Source organism: Myotis myotis, unplaced genomic scaffold (assembly GCF_014108235.1).
Source record: "Myotis myotis isolate mMyoMyo1 unplaced genomic scaffold, mMyoMyo1.p scaffold_m19_p_3, whole genome shotgun sequence".
Classification (NCBI taxonomy): domain Eukaryota; kingdom Metazoa; phylum Chordata; class Mammalia; order Chiroptera; family Vespertilionidae; genus Myotis; species Myotis myotis.
The window spans coordinates 104,605,305-104,627,951 of record NW_023416335.1 but is presented as its reverse complement, the minus strand read 5'-3'; the positions used below and the strand labels follow the sequence as shown (position 1 = coordinate 104,627,951).

Genomic DNA, 22,647 nt, shown 5'->3' with positions numbered 1-22,647 from the left:
GTGAAGTCAGTGGGGGTGTCAAAATCCCCCGCTATGACTGTATTGCTTTTAATCTCTCCTTTAAAGTTCTCTAGAAGTGGTTTTTTTTAAAAAATATACTTAGGTGTTCCTATATTGAGTACATATATGTTTACTAGGGTTATATCCTCTTGTTGGACCAATCTCTTTAGTACTATATAATGACCAGTATGGTATCTTGTGATGGCCTTCACTTTGAAGTCTATTTTTTCAGATATGAGAATTTCTACTCCAGCTTTTTTTCCCCATTTCCATTTGCATGTGATTTTATTTTCCATCCCTTAATTCTCCTCCTGTGTGAATCATTTGTTCTGAGATGGGTCTTTCGTATACAGCATATATTTAGGGTCATGTTTTCATATCCATTAAGCTATCCATGAGCCCTATGTCTTTTGATTGGAGCACTTAATCCATTTACATTTAAGGTTTATTATTGGTAGGTACTTATTTATTGCCATTTTACTTCTTTATGCTTATGTTCCTCTCTCTCCATTTCTTCCCATTATAGCAGTCACTTTAGCATTTCTTGCAGTGCTGTTTTGGTGGTGGCAAACTACTTTAGACTTTCTTTTTGCCTGGAAAACTCATTATTTCATCATCTATATTGAATGATAGCCTTGCTGGATGTCATCTTGGTTTTAGGTCCTTGCTTTTCATTACATTGAATACTTCATGCATTCCCTCTGGCCTGTAGAGTTTCTGATGAGAAATCAGCTGACAGTCTTATGGGAGCTCCTTTGTAGGTAATAAATTGCTTTGCTCTTGTTGCCTTTAAGATTCTCGAGAGAAACCCAAATGGCGGCATAGGTAAACACCGGAAATTGCTGCCTCGCACAACCACTTCAAAAATACAACTTAAAGACAAAACGAACATCATCCCGAACCACAGGAAGGCTGGCTGAGTGGAAATTCTACAACTACAAGGAAAGAAAAAAGCACACTGAGACTCAGAGGAGGTGCGGTGTGGAAGTAAAGTGCAGAGGTACAGAGACGCATGTGGAAAGGGCTGGCAACTTGAGGACATGGCTGTCTTTTTCAATCGGGAGGGAGAACAAGCTCCCGACTGCTCTGAACTACAGTTCAGGGAAAGTCTCTGGGGACCCAGACTCATACGGGGAAAAACGGGACTGTCTGGCATTGGGCAGAACTTGAGGGCAGCTTTCTCTCAGAGGTGCTTGCAATGATTACCAGGGAACAGTGAGACCTGGGGCCTCTTAGGGCAGGGCTGAGGATCAGCCATAGCTGTTTGCTTCACCCTGTTGATTCCCTGAGACCCCGTCCCACCCAAGCTGTGCGCAAAGGCTTTTGCATATGAAAGGCCTGCCCCTTTGCAATCTAAAATTACCTAACTAGAGAGAAACCAAGATGGCAGCACAGGTAAACACCGGAAATTGCTGTCTCGCACAACCACTTCAAAAATACAACTAAAAGACAAAATGGATACCATCCCGAACCACAGGAAGGCTGGCTGAGTGGAAATTCTACAACTACAAGGAAATAGAAAAGCACACTGAGACTCAGAGGAGGTGCAGAAGTAAAGTGCAGAGGTATGGAGGCACACGTGGAAAGGGCTGGCAACTGAGGACATGGCTGTCTTTTTCAATCAGGAGGGAGACACAAGCTCCTGACATCTCTGAACTCCAGTTCTGGGTGAGTCTCTGGGGACCCAGACTCATACGGGGAGAAACTGGACTGTCTGGCATCAGTTGGAACTGGTGGGCGGCTTTCTCTCAGAGGTGCTTGCAGCGATTACCCCGGGACACTGAGACGTGGGGCCTCTTAGGGTAGGACTGAGGATCAGCCATAGCTGCTTGCTCCGCCCTATTGATTCCCTGAGACCCCACCCCACCCAAGCTGTGCACAGAGGCTTTTGCATATGAAAGGCCTGGCCCTTTGCAATCTGAAAACTAACTAACAAACTGCAGCTGGGTCAGAGAGACCCAGAACATCCAAAAGAAGGCCCAAGGCCCCACAGCAGCTTGCATTGATTCACAGCTGGGCCTCATTTGGGCACCTCCAAACCCCAAACAAGGAAGGGGAATCTGCATATCTCTTCGTAGCTCCTGCTGGGTAGCCTCAGGAAAAGGCTAAATTAGCACCTCCTTAGAGATGAAAGAGCCAGTGTCCCCAGTGGTCAGAGTGGGACCATCAAGATTACAACTCCTCAGATCCATAAGGGACACACACAAGGGGCAGACTCAGGGAGTACCAAAGCCCCACTGAAGCAAGTCTTGCCCCAGAAGGGTGTCTCCAGCACAGAAGTTCTCCCACTGCAGAAACAGCTGATTCTCACAGCCAATTGGCCTTGAGGTCAATTCCTCCCAGTGATACCTACAACAATCAAGGCTTAACTACAACAAGACTGTGCACACAGTCCACAAAGGGGTGCACCAAGAGTGTCCACCTCACGTAATTGGAGAGGCTGAGCTACTGGGCCCTATAGGACACCTAGCACACAAAGCCACTCTATCAACACAGGGAAGCAGCCAAAATGCGGAGACAAAGAAACAGGTCACAAATGACAGAAATGGAGGAAAGCAAACTACTGGATATAGAGTTCAAAACCAAACTTATAAGGTTTTTCAAGAATTTTCTAGAAACCGCCGATAAATTTAGTAAGACCCTCAATAAGTCTAGTGAAACTGCCAATAAATTTAGTGAGACCCTCAAGAAATCTAGTGAGACCCTTGAGGTTATGAAAAAGGACCAACTAGAAATTAAGCATATACTGACTGAAATAAAGAATATTATACAAAGTTCCAACAGCAGAGTAGAGGATCGCAAGAATCAAGTCAAAGATTTGAAATATGAAGAAGCAAAAAACACCCAACTGGATAAGCAAAAAGAAAAAAGAATCCAAAAATATGAAGATAGTGTAAGGAGCCTCTGGGACAACTTCAAGCATACCAACATCCGAATTATGGGGTTGCCAGAAGAAGAGAGAGAGCAAGATATTGAAAACCTATTGAAGAGAGAGAGCAAGATATTGAAAACCTATTTCTATTTGAAGAAATAATGACAGAAAACTTTCCGTACCTGGTGAAAGAAATAGACTTACAAGTCCAGGAAGTGCAGAGAACCCCAAACAAAAGGAATCCAAAGAGGACCACACTAAGACACATCATAATTAAAATGCCAAGAGCAAAAGACAAAGAGAGAATCTTAAAAGTTGCAAGAGAAAGAAACTCAGTTACCTACAAGGGAATACCCATACGACTGTCAGCTGATTTCTCAACAGAAACTTTGCAGGCCAGAAGGGAGTGGCAAGAAATATTCAAAGTGATGAATGCCAAGAACCTACAACCAAGATTACTCTACCCAGCAAAGCTATCATTCAGAACTGAAGGTCAGATAAAGAGCTTCACAGATAAGAAAAAGCTAAAGGAGTTCATCACCACCAAACCAGTATTATATGAAATGCTGAAAGGTATCCTTTAAGAAGAGGAAGAAGAAGAAAAAGGTAAAGATACAAATTATGAACAACAAATACACATCTATCAACAAGTGAATATAAAAATCAAGTGAATAAATAATCTGATGAACAGAATAAACTGGTGAATATAATAGAATCAGGGGCATAGAAAGGGAGTGGACTGACTACTCTAGGGGGGGCAGGGAAGGGGTGTGGGGGGTGGGGGAAGAGACTGAACAAAAATAGTATACCTATGGATGAGGACTGTGGGGTGGGGGTAAGGGCAGAGGGTGTGGTTGGAACTGGGTGGAGGGGAGCTATGGGGGGGGGGGGAAATAAGGAACAACTGTAATAATCTAAACAATAAAGATTTAATTAAAAAAAATAACAAGGAGGAAAGAGCAAAAAAAAAGAATTAAGTTGCTTTAAATTAACATATGAAATATTCAATATGTGTTTTACATTTCCAGTTTTCAAACCAAAAATTAGTATGTTAAGGTTTACTATTGTGAGTTTTAAAATGTACATGTATGGTTTCATATAATTTAATAATGATGATACTTTTAAGTACAATAAGTCTGTATGTGCAAGTGTCTATTTCAAAGCTCTAATAAAATTTTAAAATAAAATAGATCAGCAATAAAAAAATTTAAAAAAATAAAAATAAATAAAAAGATTTTCTCTTTTTCTTTAATTTTTGGCATTTTAATGATGATGTGTCTGGATGTGGGCCTATTTGGGTTTTTCTTGTTTGGGACTCTCTGTGCCTCCTAAACTTGTGTGACTTTTTTCTTCACCAGATTAGGAAATTATTCTGCCATTATTTTTTCAAACACCTTCTCTATTCCTTGTTCACTTTCTTCCCCTTCTGGCACACTTATTATGCCATTATTGTTACTTTTGTTTGTTTGTTTTCTTTTTTACACACAGTCACAATATTGTTATGTTTCATGCTGTCCCACAGGTCCCTTAAGCAGTCCTCCTGTTTTTTAATTTTTTTTTCTTTTTTGGTTTTCTGAGTGGGTGGTTTTTTTCTGCCCTGTCTTCTAATTCACTGATCTGACCCTCAGCTTCCCCTAATCTGCCATCTATTCCTTCCACTGTGTTCTTTATTAGTGTTATGTCATTCGTTATAGTTACTATATATTTTCTCATGCTATTGAGCATCTTTGCCATCATTATTCTGAACTCTGTGTCTGATAAATTTCTTCTTCTTTTTTTAATCCTCATCCAAATATATTTTCCCATTGCTTTTCCAGAGAGAGTGGAAGAGAGAGGGGAAGACAGAGAGAAATATTGATGTGAAAACAACATTGATTGGTTGCCTCCTGCATGAGCCCTGACCAGGACCTGGGCCTGGGAGGATCCTGAAACCAACGTATGTGCCCTTGACTGTCATCAAACCCGAGAGCCTTTGGTTCACAGGCCAATGCTCTGACCACTGAGCAAAACTGGCTAGGCTAAATTTCTTATCTCTATTTTTTTTAACTTTTCTTCTGGAGAATTCCCTTGATCTTTCATTTGGGGCTTCTATTTTTGTCTCCCCATTTTGGCTGCCTTCTTGGGTTGTGGCTATGTATTAGGTATATCGGCTATGCCTCCTAAACTCTATGGTAGGACCATGTTAGTTGCTGTTTCTGACTGGCCCTGAGTATCCTGTTTGGGACTATCAGCAATCCACAACTTGTGGCTCCCTTTGCTGGAGATGGTTGTCTTTGCAAAGGACCAAGATGTGTACCTAGGTCTGCATTTCCTAGCCTTGGGCTGAATTTGATCAGGCAAAGACTCAAAGCCTCCAGAGACTGCCTCTGCCTGCAGTCTGATTGTATTCAGTCTTGATAAACCTCAGTCTATCAACTACAGGGTGGGATGAGAGGTTTTCCAGCAGTGTGGGGTAATTGCTTCTGCCTGCATGCTGATTGTTTTCTCAGTCTCTTAATGGGCCTCAGAGACTCCACAGGGTGGAGCAAGTGGTTTTCCAGTAGGGTGGGGCAAGTGCCCCCCCAACCCTCCATACCAAAAACCACTTGGATAGCAAATGTCCACCAGAGAAAGATGTCATCCGCAGCATGAGGGTATCACTCAGCACAGGAAACTGGGGCATCTGCCTTCCAAGGTCTAACCCCAAGCCCCCAAGCATTTTAGAGGAAGAATAAGTGCTGGATTGCATCTTTTATCACTGCCCTATTTTACCAAGATCCAGAAAGGCTGTGATTTGAATCAAATTACAAATCAGCTTTGCAGAAGAGGAATACATTCCCAGAGATTTTCACTCTTAGTCCACTCTTAGGCCATTTAACAGATTGTGATATAAAATATTTTTCTTAAGCACAAGATCATAAAAGTTGTGTGTTTTAAATAATATGAAATTAAATAGCAGGGAGATTCACTTCAGAGATTTGATATGGCTCCAGTAGTAAAGGCATCTAGGAAATGTTGAACTCTTTCTGTTTAACCTTCTGTGATTGTTTAACTCTGTAGCTTCAAGTTTATCTGACTACCCAGAAATCTGGAATGTAACCCAGAGATAAATGTCAGGTCACAGGAAGGAGAAAAAGGGAGGGAGAGAGGGAGAGAGGGAGAGAGAGAGAGAGAGAGAGAGAGAGAGAGAGAGAGAGAGAGAGAATGGAGTAGGATACCATCAGTTTGTTTTTCACATTTTATTTTCATTTATTTCAGATTAGTTTCACAATGGTAGCTTTTATACTTGACTTGTGTATTGTTTCATTAGTCAAATAATTTGGTGACTGCTCTGATCCCTTTAAAATTATTCCAGAGCTACACATATAGCCCTCCTTGGTGATTTTACTGTCTCTGATTAATAAAAAAGTCCTTCATTTATGTATTTAACTGCCAAAAAGGAAAAAAAGACACAATAAGTATAAAGAAAAGTTGGTATGGTCTTACAGCTCCAAAAGTTTTAGAAAACATATAGCACTGTGGTTCTTTTAAATAGAACTCAGAGCACATGTTATGAAGAATAATGATAGCTCACATATAGCCCTTCTATAAGACTTAGAATCTAGTAAGGAGGGTAAACCAAATATCCTACATAAATTATAATACAAAATGTAAGGTAAAATAATGAACATCCATTATATGGATGTTCAGAGGAGGGGCAGAAGGACATTGGCCTGGGGACATCACTAGAGTCTTGGCACAAAGGAGAATGTGGAGGGACACTGAAAGATGGCATTACTTCAAGGGGAAGAAATCACAAAACAAAACAAAACAAAACAAAACAAACACACAAACAAAAAACAGGTGCAGGAGGACAGAATTTTGTGGATAGTAATAAAATAGCCCAGCTTTATAAAGTTTGTGGAAGCAAAGCAGAGGAGATAAGTTGAAAAGTGGCTGACAAAGAAAACTTGGTGTAGAGAAGACAAAATCTGAATTCTTCCTTAACAAATATTAATTTGGTAGAATTATTCAAGGATTTGTTAGAATAAAAATGGACTAGGAATAAAATATATAATTCATAAATAACCACCAAAATAGGATTTCTCCCAGTGGAAGAGAAAATTTGCATTGTGATACAAATGAGTCTATAAATATTGCCATACGATAAATAAAAGTTTTGTTCATAATAAAATAGAAATCCTTAAAATATTAAAATTTACCCATGAACATGTAAAATGACTAACCAAAAATGCCCACCATAAAACATGAATTCTTGAATTAGTGGATTGGACACAAACTTTTGCCAAACTGCCATGTCACAGAATTTCTTCTTAATGAAATTCTTTTGGCAACTAACTTTGTATGGATGGAAGTCAATAAATGAAGAACCCTGTCCCTACACTGAATTTTAGAAAATTCTGTAATTTAAAATTTTTGATAAGTATGTTTTAGAAAGGTACTTATATCCTTTTAAAACTTTGAAAAACTTACTGTTCTGTTTAAAATATAATTTATAGCTTGAATACCTACTTTCAAAACAAAAGTTGTTTAAATTATTAGAAAAAAATTTGTATTAAATTCACCACTGTCTGTTTAAACAAAATAACTTTATTTTACTGAGAGATATATTATTATTACTCAGAAGCCATTATTAGCAACAACAAGGCGTTCCCATTAACCTTTAAATAAACATTATCAGTAAGTTTTAAAAGTAATTTTCATAAGCATTATATACTAGGGGCCCAGTGCATAAATTTGTTCTCCTTGAAAGGAACTGTGGGCCACAAGGCTGCGGTGGGCACAGGGGAGGGTCTTGGCCCATCCTCTGCACCCCCACCCAGCCCCTCCTGCCATGTCCTTTGTCTTCTGGCAGCCCTGCTCCTGCTGCCACCGCTCTCACACGCTGATGGCACTGGCCTGCTCACACCTGCTGGGAGAAGTGAAAATATATTCACAGAAGTGGAATCACTGGGTCAAAAGGTAGTTCCATTTTTTATTTTTTGAGAAAACTCCATACTGTTTTCAACAGTGGCGCCATTGTTTTCAAGTGTGGAGCCATTGGGGCCAGCTCCAGCAGCAGGTGTCAGTGGGGCTGGTGTTGTCAGTGGGTGCGAGAGGTGGCTGCTAGCCCCAATTGCTCCTCAGGAGCAGGGTGGGTGGAGAATCCCTGAGGGGCAATTGGGGCCAGTGCTGGGTGCTGGCAGCGGGTGCAAGCACCAGGAAGGACTGCAGCGCGCAGAAGCAATGAATTTTCAGTAACCAGCAAAGGCTCGCCCTGATGACAGCAACAAGTGCCCCACCTTGGTCTGGCGCCCCTGCTCACCTGCTCCACCATCCCATTGTGTCCGATGCCCGCCATGTTCCATTGTGGCTGATGCCCGCCATGACCACCCCTTGTGGTCAGCGCATGTTGTAGCGACTGCTTGTTCGGTTATTCGGTTGTTCCGCCATTCAGTCTATTTGCATATTACGGTTTTATATATATAGATAATAAATCAGAGTAAGAAATTGAAACTTTTATTTGAAGATACTAATTTAGGCATTCTATGTACTCATGTACTCAAGGGTTTAAAAATCAGGCCTTATTAAAATGTGCATAAATTTTGGAGTTCTGTCTATTTTCTTGTCCTTTTTTTTTTTTATTTATTGCTTAAAGTATTACAAAGGGTATTACATATATGTCCATTTTATCCCCCCGCCCTAGACAGTCCCCTAGCCTCCCCTATCCCCCAGTGTCTTATGTCCATTGGTTATGCTTATATGCATGCATACAAGTCCTTTAGTTGATCTCTTACCCCCCCTACCTCCTGCCCCCCAACCCTCCCCGGCCTTCCCGCTGCAGTTTGACAATCTGTTTGAGGCAGCTCTGCCTCTGTATCTATTATTGTTCAAAAGTTTATAATGGTCTCTATTATCCATGAATGAGTGAGATCACGTGATATTTTTCCTTCATTGACTGGCTTATTTCACTTAGCATAATGCTCTCCAGTTCCATCCATGACGTTGCAAATGGTAAGAGTTCGTTCCTTTTTAGAGCAGCATAGTATTCCATCGTGTAGATGTACCACAGTTTTCTAATCCATTCATCTACTGATGGGCACTTAGGCTGTTTCCAGATCTATGGTGAATTGTGCTGCTATGAAAATAGAATGGAGAACACTAATCCCAAAATAAAATAAAGAGAAAATAAAATGGCACTTTAAAAAATGGTAAAATGGTAGCAGTAATAATACTGGTTAAAAATAAGAAGGTAGTAATTAAAAGGGTAAAATCAGGTGATGGAAAAAGAAGAAAAAAAAAGAAAAGAAAAAAAAGAAGAAGAAGAAAAAAATTGGTTTCTTAGTTAAAAGGTGAAAAAAAGAGAAAAAAAAAATTGCAGTAGTGAAGGTCCTTCGGTTCTTCTATTCTTCAGTGTGGCTCGCCTTAGACCTGCCAGGTATTCAGGAGAGTGTTGGGTTTCCCTGTGATACACTGTTCCTCTGTGTTGTAAACCACAGTCCTTATTTTAAAGCAGGCCGCATTTGTTTCCCAGACTGCCTTATTTTGTGTTTAGCAAAGAGTCAGTTTGTGGGTCAGCCTCTGGGTGGCAGTGTTCTGGGGTTGGCCTCTGAGGCTATAAGGCCTCTCTGTCCAGTGGAAGTTCACTGCCCAGAGCTGGCTGCGTAATATTTAGTTACCGGCGCTGTGTTGTTGCTGGGATTGCTATTTTCTTGTCCTTAAGAAAGTGGTGTAAGAAAAGTACTCTAAGAGATAATTTATTTTGAGCAGTAAAAAGAAACAATGTCTAGATTTATTGGAGAAGTTTTGTACTTAAGTGTCTATTTGGCAAAAATCCAAATGCATACCACAGATAAAAGTTTCTCTCTCTCTCTCTCTCTCTCTCTCTCTCTCTCTCTCTCTCTCTCTCTCTCCCTTCTAGCCAGTGTGACAAAATTTTCTTTTAAGCCAAGATAAACCATGTTTCTTCATTTGTTTAATATATAGCGCTGATGGAATTTTGTGAATATTCTGGGAACTGGAGACAATGGATGCTATCGAGAATTCATGGGTTGTATAAACATATTTATAATCATATTTGGAAAACCAATACATTGATTTTGAAACTCATAATATAGTCTAAACCAGTGGTGTGTGTGTGCGTGTGTGTGTTAGGAGTATAAATGATTTTGACCTCCTGAGGACACTTGGCAATATTGGGAGACATTTTTGGTTGTCACAATGGAGAAAAGGGAGGGAGTCATCTAGTGGGTAGAGGCCAGGGAGATTAGGGATCTTAGAATACATAGGACAGTCAGACCCCTTCCCCCCAGCAAAGAATTATAATTATCTGGACCAAAATGTTAATCATGCTACTGAGAAACCCTGGTCTAAACTGCCTATCAATATATACAACTAAATGTGAACATATTATTTGACTTTTCTCCATGAATTCTATGTTTTCTCATGAATTGGTTACACATGTGGTCAATGATAAAAATGCTTCCTCTTCTTATACCATATAAATATGCAGAAATTTTCAAATTCATCATTTATTTAGAAAATTTTCCAGTACAAGGTATTTATTCTCTTATTGCAGTAAATAGTTGATCCAGGAGTTTTCCTACTTAGTGAAAATTTATGACTAATTTTCTAGTGTATATATATATATATATATATATATATATATATATATATATTCACTAGAGGCGGGGGGGGGGGGAGGGGGGAGGGTGTTCCTCAGCCCAGCCTGCACCCTCTCCAATATGGGACCCCTTAGAGGATGTTCAACTGCCAGTTTAGGCCTGATATCCGACAGTCAGACATCCCTCTCATAATCTGGGACTTCTGGCTCCTAACCACTTGCCTGCCTGCCTGCCTGATTGCCCCTAACCACTCTATCTGCCAGCCTGATAGCCCCCTAACTGCTCCCCTGCTGGCCTGATTGGTGTCTAACTGCTCCCCTGCTGGCATGATCATCCCCAACTGCCCTCCCCTGCCGGTCTGATCTCCTTCAACTGCCCTCCCCTGCCAGCCCAATTGTCCCCAACTACCTTCCCCTACTAGCCAAATTGCCCCCAACTACCTTACCCTGTGGTGCTGAGGGGACTGGGGGACTGAGGTTGGATGAGGCTGGATGCTGCGGGGACTGGGTGAGATGGGGCTGAGAGGACTTGGGGACTGAGGCTGGATCAGGTGGGGCTGAGGGGACTGGGAGACTCTGGCTGGATGAGGCAGGGCTGAGGGGACTGGGTGCTGCCATCTTGTGGCTGTGGGCTTCACCATCTTGTGAGGGTTTGACAATCAATTAGCATATTCTGTCTTTATTAGATAGGATATATATATATGCTAATCCCTTTACATTTCATCTAGTTCCCCCCACCACCCTCCCCTCTGATAGCTGTAAGTCTGTTCAATGTATCCATGCGAATGTTCCTATTTTATTTGTCAGTTTATTTAGTTCATTAGATTCCACATATAGTGAGGTCCTATGGTTTGTCTTTCTCTGACTGGCTTATTTAATTTAGCATAATAATCTCCAGGTCAATCCATGCTGTTACAAACAAGATTTTCTTTTTTACAGCTGCATAGTATTAACTGTGTATAAATGTATATTGTATAAATGTACTATAGCTTTTTTTATCCACTCATCTACTGATGGGCACTTGGGATGTTTCCAGGTCTTGGATACTATAAATAATGCTGCAATGAATATAGAGTTGCATATATTCTCTTGAAATATTGTTTTGGGATTCTTAAAATATATTCACAGAAGTGGAATCACTGGGTCAAAAGGTAGTTCCATTTTTTATTTTTTGAGAAAACTTCATACTGTTTTCAACAGTGGCTGCACAAGTCTGCATTCCCACCAACAGTGCAAAAGAGATCACTTTTCTCCACATACTTGCCAGCATTTGCTGTTTGTTGCTTTATTGATGAAAACCATTTTGACAGGTGTGAAGTGATATCTCATTGTGGTTTTAATGTCTATTTGCCATCTATATGTTCTCTTTGAAAAAGTGTCCATTCAGGTCCTATGCCCATTTTTTAATTGGATTGTTTGTCTTCCTGATGTTGAGTTGTATAAGTTATTTATATATTTTGAACACTAACTCCTTTCAGATGTATCATTGGCAAATATGTTCTCCCACAGAGTGGGTTCCTTTTATATTTTGTTGATGGGTTTTTTTTGCTGAGCAAAAAAAAAAAGCTTTTTAGTTTGATGTAGTTCCATTTCTTTATTTTTTCCTTTGTTTTACTTGTTTGATAAGATATAACAAAAATATTGCTATGAGAGATGTCTGAGATTTTACCGCCTATTTTCTTCTAAAATCTTTATGGTTTCATGACTTACATTTAAGTCTTTTATATATTTTGAGTTTATTCTTGTGTATGGTGTAAGTTGATGGTTCAGTTTCTCTCTCTTTTTTTTTATGTATCTGTCCAACTTTGCCAACACCATTTATTGAAAAGACTATCTTTGCTCTATTGTATATTCTTGCCTCCTTTGTTAATCACAAAGGTGTGGGTTGATTTCTAGGCTCTCTGCTCTGTTGCATTGATCTATATACCTGTTTGTCTGCCAGTACCAGGCTGTTTTGATAACAATGGCCTTGTTTTATATTAGGTATTATGATACCTAACTCTGTTCTTTCTCAAGATTGCTGAGGCTATTTTGGTCACTGTGGTTTCATATACATGTTTGGAGTATTTGTTTTAGATTTGTGAAATTTGCCATTGGTATTTTAACAGAAATTGCATTGAATCTGTAAATTGTCATGGGAAGTATGGACATTATAATGACGTTATTTTTTTTCCTATCCATGAACAAGGTATGAGCTTCCACTTATTTATATCTTCTTCAATCTCTTTATTCAATGTCCTATAATATTCCAAGTACAGGTCTTTTACTTCCTTAGTTAAATTTAGTCCTAGGTACCTTATTTTTGTTATTATTGCAATGGTAAATCAGATTTTTCTCTTAATTTCACTTTCTGATAATTTATTATTGGTGTAAAAATATGACAAAGTTCTGAATGTTAATTTTCTATCATGGTACTTTGCCAAATTCATTTATTAGATCTAGTAGTTTTTTTGATGGAGACTTTAGGGTTTTCTATGTACAATATCATATCAACTCTGAATAGTGACATTTTACTTCCTCCTTTCCAATTTGGATGTCTTTCATTTCTTCTTCTTGTATGGTTCCTGTGGTTAAGACTTTCCATACTTTATTGAATAAGAGTGGTGAAAGCTAGCATTCATGTCTTGTTCCTGATCTTATGGTAAACACTTTTAGTTTTTGTCCATTGAGTGTGAAATTGGCTGCAGGTTTTTCATATATGGCCTTTATTATGTTGAGATATGATACCTCTATTCCCACTTTGCTGAGATTTTATTATCATAAAGAGGTTCTGGATTTTATAAAATGCTTTTTCTGTATCTATTAATGTGATCATGTGATTTATCCTTCATTTTGTTTATGTGATGTATCACATTGATTGATTTGCAAATATGGTACCAACCTGGCATCCCTGGAATAAATCCTACTTGATTATGTTGTATGATCTTTTTAATGTGTTGCTGGATCTAGTTTGCCAATATTTTGTTAAGGATATTAGTATCTATGTTCATCAGGGACATTGGCCTATAATTTTCTTTCTTTGTAGTTCTTTATCAGTTTTGAAATTAGGATAATGTTGATCTTGTAAAAAAAAAAAAAAGCTTGGATGTCTTCTCTACTTTTGAATTTTTTGGAATGCTTTGAGAAGAAATGTTTCGTAAAATTCACCTATGAAGTCATCTGGTCCAGTACTTATGTTTGCAGTGAGTTTTTTTTAAAATTACTGCTTTAATTTCATTTGATTTTATCCATCTTTTCAGGTTTTATGATTCATCCTGATTGTATGTTTTTAGAAATCTATCCATTTCATCCAAGGTGTTCAATTTGTTGGCAAATGGTTGTTCAGAGTACTTTCTAACAATTCTTTATATTTCTGTGATGTTATTTGTTACTTTTTTCATTTCTAACTTTATCTATTTGGGTTATTGCTCTTTTTTCTTCATGAGTCTGGTTAAAGGTTTAACAATCTTGTTTATCTTTTCAACAACTAACTCTTGGTTTCATTGATCTTTTGTATTTTATTTTTTTTAGTCTCTATGTTATTTATTCCCACTCTCATCTTTATTATTTCCTTCCTTCTATGCCTCTGGGCTTTTCTTTTTGCTCATTTTCTAGTTATTTTAGGTGTAGGATCACACTGTTTATTTGAAACTTTTCTTGCTTCTTGAGTAGGCCTGAAAAGCTATGAACTACTCTCTTAGGACTGCTTTTCTGTGTCTCATAAATTTTAGGCCAGTGTATGTTCATTCTCATTATCTTCCTGATAATTTTTCGTTATTCCATTGCTCTCATTGTTTACCCATGTATTCCTTAACAACATGTTATTTAGCCTCCATGTGTTTGAATGTTTTTCATTTTTTCACTGTTGTAGATTTCTAGTTTCATATCATTGTGGTCAGAGAAAATGCTTGATATGATTTCAATCTTCTTGGATTTTTAAGACTTATTTTGTGTACTAACATGTTCTAACTTTGAGAATGTTCAATGTGCACTTGAGAAGAATACATATTCTGCTGTTTTGGGATGAAATGTTCTGTAAATATCAACTAAATACATCTGATCCAGTATGTCAACATTTTTTAAAAATTATTAAGAATTTGTAGTATATTTATTTATTTATTTTAATTTATCTTTATTGAAAGTAATATAGGTGTCCACTTTCCCCCCCATTTACTCTTGTAGCCTGAACCTGCTCCCCACACCAGACCTTCCCCACACTATTGTCTGTGTCCATGAGCTATGCATATTTATACATATAAAAGGCTAATATGCTAAGTGTCCAACCATCTGGGTAATGATGTCACGAAGCAATGCCCGGCTTCCTCTCCCTAGCAACTAGCCTCCTTGCAGTTTCTTCAGCCCAGAAACAGGACTTGCTTTATAGCCAGGTGGAAACATTTTACACTTTAACCAAATGTCTGTGAAGCGTTTTCCCATGCCTCGTCTCATTTGATCCTCACAGAAGTTCTGGAGTAGGTAGATAGGATGGATCTGGAGAGTATTATGCTAAGCAAATAAGTCAGTTGGAAAAAAGTATATATCACATAATCTCACTCATATGTGGAATATAATGAACAACATAAACTGATGAACTAGAATAGATCCAGAGACGTAGAAGCATCGAACAGACTATCCAACCTCAGGGTGAAGGCAGGGAGTGTGCAGTGGGGGGTTTGTGAGGATGGGGGTGAGACATCAACCAAAGGACTTTATGCATGCATATAAGCATAACCTATGGACACAGTCAGTAGGGGGAGTGAGGGCATGTACTGGGATGGGAACTAATGTGCAGAGGTCAATAGGGAAAAAAGGATTCATATGTAATACTTTAAACAATAAAGAATTTTTTGAAAAGCATCCTGTTGTCATTACCAAGGCTTTTCGAATGCAGTTTCTCATTTGCCATGGGCATGACGACAAAACATTTTCCCAATAGGTTTTCTTTCTGCTATGTTGGTAGCATTCAGCCTATTGGGAACATTTGTTTAAAAAGCCCTGGAAACAAGTGACAATGAAAGCACAACAATCCAAAATCTATGGTACAGTGAAAGTAGTTCTGAGATGGAAGTTCATAGCTCTACAGGCTTACCTCAAAAAAAAAAAAAAAAAAAAAAAAAGAAAGAAAAGAAAAAGTAAAACTGGTAATACATTATATAACCTGCAACTTAAAGGATTAGAAAGCGAGCAACAAGAAAAGCCCAGAGTAAGCTGAAGGAAGGAAATAATAAAGATCAGAGTGGAAATAAACGGCATAGAGACCCGCTCCCCCCCCCCCCCAAAAAAAAAAACACAATACAAAAGATCAATAAAACCAAGAGCTGGTTCTTTGAAGGATAAACAAGATTGGTGAACCTCTAGCCCGGCTCACCAAAATCAAAGAGAGAGAACCCAAATAAACAAAATCACAAATTAAAGAGGTGAAGTAACAACTGACCTCACAGACATATGAAAGATTATAAAAAAATACCAGGGACAACTCTCCTCCAACAAACTGGACAACCTAGATGAAATGGACATATTCCTAAAAAAAAAAAAAAATACAAGCTTCCAAAACTCAATCAGGAAAAATAATAAAAACCTGAATAGGCTGATAACTACTGATGAAATTGAAACAATAATTTAAAAACTTCTAGCAAACAAAAGTGAAATAAGCCAGTCGGAGAAAAATAAATGTCACATGATCTTACTCATTTGTGGAATAGAATGAACAACATAAACAGATAAACTAAAGTGGATCCAGAGACATAGATGCATCGAACAAACCACCCAACCTCAGAGGGAAGGAGGGGGGGAGGGAAGAGATCAACCAAAGAACTTGTATGCATGCATATAAGTATAACCAATGGACACAGACAGTAGGGTGGTGAGGGCATATTCTGGGGGTGGGTGGGATAAAAGGAGACATATGTAATACTTTAAACAATAAAGAATTAAAAAAATTCTAAGTTACTAGTGAATATGATGTGATGTAAGGTTCTCATGTGACTATCCAGTTGTCCCAGTTCTATTTGTTGAGAAGACCTCTTTTCCCAATAAATTGCCTTGGCACCCTTGTAAAAAATCAGTTGGAAAAAAAAGCACAATACAAAAGACAAACAAAACCAAAAGCTGGTTATTTTAAAAGAGAAACAAGGTTCATGAACATTTAGCCAAAATTATCAAGAAACAAAAAGAGAAAAAGAACCTTAAGCAATTTATTAACCAAAAAAAAAACCCAAAAAAACAAAAAGAGAAGACCCATATAAATAAAATCAGAAATGAAAGTGGTGAAGTAACAAATGAAACCACAGAAATACCAATGATTGTAAGAAAATACTATGAGCAGCTGTATGCCAACAAGCTGGACAATGTGGATGAAATGGATAGATTCCTAGAAAAATACAATCTTCCAAAACTCAGTCAGGAAGAATCAGAAAATCTGTATAGGCCAATAACAACTGATGAAATTGAAAGAGTAATAAAAAAATCTCCAAGCAAAAAAAGGCCCTGGTCTGGACAGCTTCACAAGGGAGTTTTGCCATACAGTCAAAGAACTACCACCTATCCTACTTGAACTAGTCCAAAAATCCTGGAAGAAGGAGCGCTTCCAAACTCTTTCTATGTGGCCAGCATTATCATAATTCCAAAACCAGATAAAGACACTACAAAGAAAGATAATTACCGGTCAATATACCAGATGAACATAGTTGCTAATATCCTCAACAAAATATTAGCAAAACGAATCCAGCAATATTTTAAAAAGATTATACAACATGACCAGTGGCATTTATTCCAGGGATACAAGGCTGATACAATATTACAAATCAGTAAATGTGATGCATCACAAACAAGTTGAAAGACAAAAATCACATGGTCATATCAATATCCACAGAAAAAGCATTTGAAAAAATCCAACACTGATTTTTGATAAGAACTCTCAGCAAAGTGGGAGTAGAGCGGTCATATCTAAACATAATAAAGGTGATATATGACAAACCTACAGAAAACATCATACTCAATGGGCAAAAACTAAAACCATTTCCCCCTAAGAACAGGAACAAGACAGGGATGTCTGCTTTCACCATTCTCATAGCACTGGATGTCTTAATCACAGTAATCAGACAAAAAGAAAACATAAAAGGCATCCACATTAGAAAAGAGGAAATAAAACTGTCATTATTCACAGATGTCATGATATTATACATAGAAAACACCAAAGACTCCACCAAAAAACTAATAGATTTAATAAATGAATTCAGCAACTCAGCAGGATACAAAATTAACACCCAGAAATTATTGACATTTTTATGCACCAATAATGAATTCTCAGAAAGGGAAACTAGCATAATAATCACATTTACCATTGCAACAAAACAATTAAGATACTTAGAAATAAACTTAACCGAGGAGGTAAATCACTTGCACTCCAAAAACTGCAGGATGTTGAAAAAAGAGATAGAAGAAGATATAAACAAGTGGAAGAATATACCATGTTCATGGATTCTTAGAATTAACATAATTAACATCATTAAAATATCCATACTACCCAAAGCAATCTGTAGATTCAATGCAATCCCTATGAAAATACCAATGGAATATTTCACAGATCTAAAACAAGTACTCCAAAAATTTCTATGGAACCAAAAAAGACCCCAAATAGCCACAGCAATCTTGAGGAAGAACAAAGTGAGAGGAATCACAATATGAGATATCAAGTTATACTACAAAGCCAGCATAATCAAAACAGTCTGGTACTGGTACAAGAACAAGCATATAGATCAGTGATGGTGAACCTATGACACGTGTGTCAGAGGTGACACTCGAACTCATTTTTTTAATTGATTTTTCTTTGTTAAATGGCATTTAAATATATAAAATAAATATCAAAAATATAAGTCTTTGTTTTACTATGGTTGCAAATATCAAAAAATTTCTATCTGTGACACGGCACCAGAGTTAAGTTAGGGTTTTTCAAAATGCTGACACACCGAGCTCAAAAGGTTCGCCATCACTGATATAGATCATGCAACAGAACAGAGAACACAGAAATCAACACAAGCCATTATGCTCAATTAATATTTGACAAAATAGGCATGAGCATACAGTGAAGTACAGACACTCTCTTTAATAAATGATGCTGGGAATATTGGACAGCTTCATGTAAAAAAAAAAATGAAACTAGTCCACCAACTGACATCATACACAAGAATAAACTCAAAATGGATAAAAGATTTAAATGTAATTTGTGAAACTATAAAAATCCTTGAAGAAAACATAGGCAAGAAAATATCAGACATCTCATATAGTAACATTTTCACTGATATAATCTCTAGTGCAAGAAAAATAAACAAATGGGACTACATCAAAATAAAATCTTCTATACAGCAAAAGAAACCATCAACAAAATGGAAAAGGAACCTTCTGTATTTGTCAATGATACATTTGATAAGAGGTTAATATCTAAAATATATAAGGAACTCACACAACTTAACAAAAGGAAGACAACCAATCCAATTAAAAAATGGGCAAGGAATCTAAATAGAAATTTCACCAAAGTGGACATACAGGTGGCCAAGAAACATGGAAACATGCATGCTCAAAGTCACTAATCATCAGAGAGACGCAAATTAAAATGACAATGAAGTATCACCTCATACCTGTCAGAATGTCTACCATCAACAAATCAACAAATGTCAAGTGCTGGCAAGTATGTGGAGAAAAGAGAAACCTAGTACACTGCTGGTGGGAATGCAGACTGTCGCAGCCATCATGGAAAACGTATGGAATGTCCTCAAAGAATTAAATATGGAACTGCCATTTGATCCAGTGATCCCACTACTAGGAATATATCCTAAGAAACCCGAAACATTGATCAGAAAGAATATATGTACCCCTATATTCATAACAGTGTAATTTATAATAGACTAGTGGCCCGGTGCATGAAATTCCTACATGGATGGGAGGGGGTCCCTCAGCCTGGCCTGCACCCGCTCCAATCTGGGACCCCTTGGGGGATGTCCGACTGCTGGTTTATGACCAATCCCACAGGTCCAGCAATCTGGGACTGCTGGCTCCTAACCGCTCACCTGCCTGTCTGCCTGATTGCCTCTAACTACCCTCCCCACCGGACTGCTCGCCCCCAACTGCCCCCATGCCGGCCTGCTCAATCCCAACTGCCTCCCCCACCAGCCTGATCACCCCCAACTGCCCTCCCCTCCTGGCCTGATTGCCCTTAACCGTCTCTGCCTCGGCCCCACTGCCATGGCTTTGTCCAGAAGGTCTCCCAGAAGGTCTCCCAGTCTAATTAGCATATTACCCTTTTATTAGTATAGATGAGTGGATAAAAAATGCTGTGGTACATTTACACCATGGAATATATGCAACTGCAAAACAGAAGGATCTTTTATTAGTATAGACTAGAGGGCCGGTGCACAAAAATTTGTGCACTCGTGGGGGAAGGGGGGGTCCCTCAGCCTGGCCTGTGCCCTCTCGCAGTCTGGGACCCCTCGGGAGATAACGATCTGCTGGCTTAGGCCTGCTCCCGGGTGGCAGAGGGCAGGTCCAATCCCTAGGTGCAGCCCCTGGTTGGGCTCAGAGCAGGGCCGATTGGGGAGTTGGGGCGCCGCCCCCTGTCATGCACAGAGCAGGGCAGATTGGGAGGTTGCTATGCCACCCTCAGTCACGCTCAGGGTAGGGCCGATTGGGGGGTTGCGGCGCCACCCCCTGTCACAAACTGAGCAGGGTCGATCAGGGGGTTGGGGAGCCACCCCCTGTCATGCACAGAGCAGGGACCATCAGGGGGTTGGGGAGCTGCTCCCTGTCACACACAGAGCAGGGCGGATCAGGTGGTTGGGGCGCAGCCACTGTCACACTCAGGGCAGGGCCGATGGGGAGGTTATGGCTCTACCCTGTCACACACAGAGCAGGGCCGATCAGGGGGTTGAGGCCCCACACCCTGTCACACACAGAGCCGCAGGGCGATCAGGGGGTTGGGGAACTCCCCCCGTATCAGGCACAGAGCAGGGCTGATCAGGAGGTTGGGGCGCCTTCCCCTGTCACGAACAGAGCAGGGCGGATAGGGAGGTTGTGGCCCCGCCCCCTGTCACACACAGAGCCGCAGGGCAATCAGGGGGTTTGGGCGCTGCCCCCTGTCATGCTGATCCCGGTGCCGGGAGGCCTCTCGGCTCCACTGATCCCAGTGCTGGGAGGCCTCGAGGCTCTGCTGATCCTGTTGCTGGGAGGCATATTACCCTTTTACTATATAGGATAGAGGCCTGGTGCATGGGCGGGGCTGGCTGGTTTGCCCTGAAGGGTGTCCCGGATCAGGGTGGGGGTCCCCACTGGGGTGCCTGCCCAGCCTGGATGAGAGGATGATGGCTGTTTGCAGGTGGTCACACACCCTTCAGGGTGGGGGTCCCCACTGGGGTGCCTGGCCAGTCTGGGTGAGGGGCTGAGGGCTGTTTTCAGGCTGGTGGGTGATTGAAGCTCCCAACTGCTCCTTTTTTTCTTTTTTTTTAAATTCTGGGCCAGCTTTAGCTCTGGCTCCAGCTCTGAGGCCTCTGCTGCTGAAAGCAGGTATCTGGTTTGTTTGGGTTCTATAATTGAAACACTGTATCAACTCTAGCTCTGAGTTCCCGGCTTGCTGAAGGCAGGTTTCTGGGGTTTTGTTTAGCTTCTATATTTGTTACAATGTTTCAAACTGCAAGCTCAGAGGCTGGCAAGGCAGGCGGGGAACGTTGGTTTCCTCCATCACTAAAGCAAGCAAGCCTCAAGTTAGTTTCAAGCTGCCTGGCTGCCGGCCGCCATCTTGGCTGGCAGTTAATTTGCATATTGCCCTGATTAGCCAATGGGAAGGGTAGCGGTCGTACGCTAATTACCATGTTTCTCTTTTATTAGATAGGATGAGTGGATAAAAAATGCTGTGGTACATTTATACCATGGAATATATGCAACTGCAAAACAGAAGGATCTCTTACCCATTTAGACAGCATGGATGGACCTGGAGAGTATTATGCTAAGCGAAATAAGCCAGTATCACATGATATCACTCATATGTGGAATTAATGAACAAAATAAACTGTGGAATAAACTATAACCAGAGACATAGAAGCATGGAACAGACTGTTGAATCTCAGAGGGAAGATGAGGGGTGGGTGGGAAGCTATTCACCAAAGAACTTACATACATATATGCATAGCCCATGGACACAGATAATAGTGTGGTGAAGTGTGGGCTACAAGAGAACAATGGGGGAAAGAGGGAACATCTGTAATACTTTCAAAATAAAGGTAAAATACTAATAGTCATATTCATACTATTACTACTACTACTACTAAATTCAAAGTAATTTATAAAACAATCCATCTGACCTAGTGTGTCATTTAAAGCCTATGTTTCCTTGTTAAATTTTTGTCTGGAAGATCTATCCAGTGAAGTCAGTGGGTGTTAAAGTCCCCTATGGTGACTGTATTGCTGTTGATATCTCCCTGAAAGTCCTCCAGAATTGTTTTTTTATATATTCAACTGCTCTTATATTGGATACATATATATTTACCATTATTATATCCTCTTGTTGCATCACTCCCTTTATTATTATGTAGTGACATTGTCTCTTGTAATGGCTTTCATTTTGAAGTCTATTTTGCCAGATATGAGTATTGCTACCCCAGCTTTTTTTTTATTGTGATTTGCACAGAATTTTTTTTTTCCATCCCTTCACTCTCATCTGGTGTGAGTCTTTTGTTCTGAGGTAGGTTTCTTGCAAACAGCATATATTTGTGTCATGCTTTCATATCCACTCTGCTATACCATGTCTTTTGATTGAAACATTTAATCCATTTACATTTAAGGTTATTATTATAGGCACTTATTTATTGCCATTTTAATTTTTATGCATATGTTTCCCTCTCTATTTCTTCTTATTATTACAGTATTATCTTTAGCATATCTTGCATGCTGGTTTGGTGGTGATAAACTCGTTTACTCTTTTTTATTGCCTGGAAATTATTTATTTCACCATCTATTTTGAATGATAGCCTTGCTAGATATAGTAGCCTTGGTTTCAGATCCTTTCGTTTCATTACCTTGAATACTTCATGCCATTCCCTTCTGACTTGAAAAGTTTCTAATAAAAATTCACCTGAAAGCCTTATTGAAACTTCTTTGTAAGTAACAAATTCTTTTGCTGCCTTTAAGATTCTCTTTTTGTCTTTTACTTCTGGTATTTTAATTATGA

The 22,647-nt window shown here is 39.4% G+C and overlaps 1 non-coding gene across 1 annotated transcript; it reads left to right on the top strand.

The window, feature by feature from the left end:
* Positions 1-15,295: 15,295 nt before the first annotated feature.
* Positions 15,296-15,416, top strand: LOC118652342. The gene has a single exon (XR_004966586.1). It is a non-coding gene; the product is annotated as a small nucleolar RNA SNORA32 (small nucleolar RNA).
* Positions 15,417-22,647: the final 7,231 nt, after the last annotated feature.